Raw genomic sequence first — 6,000 nt, 5'->3', positions numbered from 1 at the left:
CGCTTTCTAGCCAAATTATTTCACCCGGCTGAAACGAAATTTTCATGGGCTATAGGCTTACCGTTTTTTAATATTTTCGGGCAAAATCAAACTGCGCCTATTCGTTTATTTATAGCCTAAATCGCAGTCCGCGCGTTATTGGGGAGGGATTCATGCGAAAATTCGGCGCCTTCTAGCCAAATTATTTCACCCGGCTGAAACGAAATTTTCATGGGCTATAGGCTTACCGTTTTTTAATATTTTCGGGGAAAATCAAACTGCGCCTATTCGTTTATTTATAGCCTAAATCGCAGTTCGCGCGTTATTCGGGAGGGATTCAAGCAAAAATCCGGCGCTTTCTAGCCAATTTATTTCACCCGGCTGAAACGAAATTTTCATGGGCTATAGGCTTACCGTTTTTTAATATTTTCGGGGAAAATCAAATTGCGCCTATTCGTATATTTGTAGCCTAAATCGCAGTCCGCGCGTTATTCGGGAAAGATTCAAGCAAAAATCCGGCAATTTCTAGCCAATTTATTTCACCCGGCTGAAACGAAATTTTCATGGGCTATAGGCTTACCGTTTTTTAATATTTTCGGGGAAAATCAAATTGCGCCTATTCGTATATTTATAGCCTAAATCGCAGTCCGCGCGTTATTGGGGAGGGATTCAAGCAAAAATCGGGCGCTTTCTAGCCAATTTATTTCACCCGGCTGAAAGGAAATTTTCATGGACTATATGCTTACCGTTTTTTAATATTTTCGGGGAAAATCAAATTGCGCCTATTCGTATATTTATAGCCTAAATCGGAGTCCGCGCGTTATTCGGGAAGGATTCAAGCAAAAATCCGGCGCCTTCTAGCCAAATTATTTCACCGGGCTGAAACGAAATTTTCATGGGCTATAGGCTTACCGTTTTTTAATATTTTCGGGGAAAATCAAATTGTGCCTATTCGTATATTTATAGCCTAAATCGCAGTCCGCGCGTTATTCGGGAGGGATTCAAGCAAAAATCCGGCGCCTTCTAGCCAATTTATTCAACGCGGCTGAAACGAAATTTTCGTGGGCTATAGGCTTACCGTTTTTTAATATTTTCGGGGAAAATCAAATTGCGCCTATTCGTATATTTATAGCCTAAATCGCAGTCCGCGCGTTATTGGGGAGGGATTCAAGCAAAAATCCGGCGCTTTCTAGCCAAATTATTTCACCCGGCTGAAACGAAATTTTCATGGGCTATAGGCTTACCGTTTTTTAATATTTTCGGGGAAAATCAAACGGCGCCTATTCGTTTATTTATAGCCTAAATCACAGTCCGCGCGTTATTCGGGAGCGATTCAAGCAAAAATCCGGCGCTTTCTAGCCAATTTATTTCACCCGGCTGAAACGAAATTTTCGTGGGCTATAGGCTTACCGTTTTTTAATATTTTCGGGGAAAATCAAATTGCGCCTATTCGTATATTTATAGCCTAAATCGCAGTCCGCGCGTTATTGGGGAGGGATTCAAGCAAAAATCCGGCGCTTTCTAGCCAAATTATTTCACCCGGCTGAAACGAAATTTTCATGGGCTATAGGCTTACCGTTTTTTAATATTTTCGGGGAAAATCAAACGGCGCCTATTCGTATATTTATAGCCTAAATCGCAGTCTGCGCGTTATTGGGGAGGGATTCAAGCAAAAATCCGGCGCTTTCTAGCCAAATTATTTCACCCGGCTGAAACGAAATTTTCATGGGCTATAGGCTTACCGTTTTTTAATATTTTCGGGGAAAATCAAATTGCGCCTATTCGTGTATTTATAGCCTAAATCGCAGTCCGCGCGTTATTCGGGAGGGATTCAAGCGAAAATCCGGCGCTTTCTAGCCAATTTATTTCACCCGGCTGAAACGAAATTTTCATGGGCTAAGGCTTACCGTATTTTAATATTTTCGGGGAAAATCAAATTGCGCCTATTCGTATATTTATAGCCTAAATCGCAGTCCGCGCGTTATTGGGGAGGGATTCAAGCAAAAATCCGGCGCTTTCTAGCCAAATTATTTCACCCGGCTGAAACGAAATTTTCATGGGCTATAGGCTTACCGTTTTTTAATATTTTCGGGGAAAATCAAACGGCGCCTATTCGTATATTTATAGCCTAAATCGCAGTCTGCGCGTTATTGGGGAGGGATTCAAGCAAAAATCCGGCGCTTTCTAGCCAAATTATTTCACCCGGCTGAAACGAAATTTTCATGGGCTATAGGCTTACCGTTTTTTAATATTTTCGGGGAAAATCAAATTGCGCCTATTCGTGTATTTATAGCCTAAATCGCAGTCCGCGCGTTATTCGGGAGGGATTCAAGCGAAAATCCGGCGCTTTCTAGCCAATTTATTTCACCCGGCTGAAACGAAATTTTCATGGGCTAAGGCTTACCGTATTTTAATATTTTCGGGGAAAATCAAATTGCGCCTATTCGTATATTTATAGCCTAAATCGCAGTCCGCGCGTTATTGGGGAGGGATTCAAGCAAAAATCCGGCGCTTTCTAGCCAAATTATTTCACCCGGCTGAAACGAAATTTTCATGGGCTATAGGCTTACCGTTTTTTAATATTTTCGGGGAAAATCAAACTGCGCCTATTCGTTTATTTATAGCCTAAATCACAGTCCGCGCGTTATTCGGGAGGGATTCAAGCAAAAATCCGGCGCTTTCTAGCCAAATTATTTCACCCGGCTGAAACGAAATTTTCTTGGGCTATAGGCTTACCGTTTTTTAATATTTTCGGGGAAAATCAAATTGCGCCTATTCGTATATTTATAGCCTAAATCGCAGTCCGCGCGTTATTCGGGAGGGATTCAAGCGAAAATCCGGCGCTTTCTAGCCAAATTATTTCACCCGGCTGAAACGAAATTTTCATGGGCTATAGGCTTACCGTTTTTTTATATTTTCGGGGGAAATTAAACTGCGCCTATTCGTTTATTTATAGCCTAAATCGCAGTCCGCGCGTTATTGGGGAGGGATTCAAGCGAAAATCCGGCCCTTTCTAGCCAATTTATTTCACCCGGCTGAAACGAAATTTTCATGGGCTATAGGCTTACCGTTTTTTAATATTTTCGGGGAAAATTAAACTGCGCCTATTCGTTTATTTATGGCCTAAATCGCAGTCCGCGCGTTATTGGGGAGGGATTCAAGCGAAAATCCGGCGCTTTCTAGCCAATTTATTTCACCCGGCTGAAACGAAATTTTCATGGGCTTATAGGCTTACCGTTTTTTAATATTTTCGGGCAAAATCAAACTGCGCCTATTCGTACATTTATAGCCTAAATCACAGTCCGCGCGTTATTCGGGAGGGATTCAAGCAAAAATCCGGCGCTCTCTAGCCAAATTATTTCACCCGGCTGAAACGAAATTTTCATGGCCTATAGGCTTACCGTTTTTTAATATTTTCGGGGAAAATCAAACTGCGCCTATTCGTTTATTTATAGCCTAAATCACAGTCCGCGCGTTATTCGGGAGGGATTCAAGCAAAAATCCGGCGCTTTCTAGCCAAATTATTTCACCCGGCTGAAACGAAATTTTCTTGGACTATAGGCTTACCGTTTTTTAGTATTTTCGGGGAAAATCAAATTGCGCCTATTCGTGTATTTATAGCCTAAATCGCAGTCCGCGCGTTATTCGGGAGGGATTCAAGCGAAAATCCGGCGCTTTCTAGCCAACTTATTTCACCCGGCTGAAACGAAATTTTCATGGGCTATAGGCTTACCGTTTTTAATATTTTCGGGGAAAATCAAACTGCGCCTATTCGTTTATTTATAGCCTAAATCACAGTCCGCGCGTTATTTGGGAGGGATTCAAGCAAAAATCCGGCGCTTTCTAGCCAAATTATTTCACCCGGCTGAAACGAAATTTTCTTGGACTATAGGCTTACCGTTTTTTAATATTTTCGGGGAAAATCAAATTGCGCCTATTCGTATATTTATAGCCTAAATCGCAGTCCGCGCGTTATTCGGGAGGGATTCAAGCGAAAATCCGGCGCTTTCTAGCCAAAATTATTTCACCCGGCTGAAACGAAATTTTCATGGGCTATAGGCTTACCGTTTTTTAATATTTTCGGGGAAAATCAAACTGCGCCTATTCGTTTATCGCCCAAATCACAGTCCCCGGCTTAATGGGGAGGGATTCATGCGAAAATCCGGTGCTTTCTAGCGAATTTATTTCACGCGGCTGAAACGAAATTTTCATGGGCTTACCGTTTTTTAATATTTTCGGGGAAAACTAAACTGCGCCTATATGTTTATTTATCGCCTCAATCACAGTCCACGCGTGATTGGGGATGTACTCATGCGAAAATCCGGCGCTTTCTAGCCAATTTAATTTCACGCGGCTGAAACGAAATTTTCATGGGCTATAGGCTAACCGTTTTTTAATATTTTCGGGGAAAATTAAACTGCGCCTATTCGTTTATTTATAGCCTAAATCGCAGTCCGCGCGTTATTGGGGAGGGATTCATGCGAAAATCCGGCGCTTTCTAGCCAATTTATTTCACCCGGCTGAAACGTAATTTTCATGGGCCACAGGCTTACCGTTTTTTAATATTTTCGGGGAAAATTAAACTGCGCCTATTCGTTTATTTATCGCCCAAATCACAGACCCCGGCTTAATGGGGAGGGATTCGTGCGAAAATCCGGTGCTTTCTAGCGAATTTATTTCACGCGGCTGAAACGAAATTTTCATGGGCTTACCGTTTTTTAATATTTTAGGGGAAAATTAAACTGCGGCTATATGTTTACTTATCGCCTCAATCACAGTCCACGCGTGATTGGGGATGGACTCATGCGAAAATCCGGCACTTTCTAGCCGATTTATTTCACGCGGCTGAAACGAAATTTTCATGGGCTATAGGCTTACCGTTATTTAGTATTTTTTTAGAAAATTAATCTGCGCCTATCTGCTTATTTATCGCCTAAATCACAGTGCCCGTGTGACTGGGAATGGATTCGTATTGGAACGGGCTATAAACTTACCTTTCCTTCCGGAAGCAAACGTTCGCGTATTCTTTTATTCATTTTTTTGCGTAAAACAATGTGGCATAAGTACGTCCATTGGCAGGGTGTGCGATGTATGATGTGAACCATTGCTCTCGAAAAAAGATCGCTGGGCCTACATTGTGATCGGCTATGTGTTTACGTTCTAACGGGAAAAAAGCCAATCTGCGCATGTCCGTTTATTGTTCGCGTAAATATAGTTCGCCGTAAGTGGGTGTCTTAACAAGGGATGAACTGGATTGGATTCTGCGGTTTTATGTGCCAAAACTACGATTCCATTATGAGTAGTGATTTCGGATAAATTTTGCCCACTAGAGGATCTATAACGTGCCGCAGTACTCTGGTATTATGGCATTTCGCCCCACACGAAATCCGGCCGCCGGCGCGGGGATTTGAACTCGCGACTTCGTGCTTAGCAGCGCAACGCCTTAACCGCTGCGCCACCACGACGGGCGTGCAAGGGGGGAGTGACATATGAACTCAACTACCGCTTTCGATAAAAGTGATCGGACATGGCTGGGCCGACATTGTGATGGGCTATAGGTATACCTTTTTTTGGCGGCGAATACGAATCTGCGCATATGTGTTTATTTATCGCGTAATATAATTCGGCGTAAGCACACGCAAGGGGAGTGACGTATGAACTGAACCTGCGCTTTCGAGACAGTGATTGCACCTAGCTGGAGTGACATTGTAATGGGCCTATAGGCTTCCCGATTTTTTTTTTCGGGAAAGCCAATCTCTGCTTATTCGTTTACTCATCGTGCAATAGTATAATTCGGCATAAGCACGTGCACTGGGAAGGGGAGTGATGTATATGGGCTTAACCTGTGCTTTCGAGAATAGTGATTGGAAATCGCTGGGCCGACATTGCAATGCGTTATAGACTTGCCGTTCTTTGGGGTCGGAAATCGATTATCCGCGTATCTCTTTATTCATCGCGTAAGATGATTCGGCGTAAGCACGCGCATTATGAAGGGGAATGACATATAAATTGACCCAGCGC

Source organism: Dermacentor andersoni, chromosome 7 (genome assembly GCF_023375885.2).
Source record: "Dermacentor andersoni chromosome 7, qqDerAnde1_hic_scaffold, whole genome shotgun sequence".
Lineage (NCBI taxonomy): Eukaryota > Metazoa > Arthropoda > Arachnida > Ixodida > Ixodidae > Dermacentor > Dermacentor andersoni.
The sequence above is the reverse complement of the archived record's forward strand: the minus strand, read 5'-3'. Positions refer to the sequence as shown.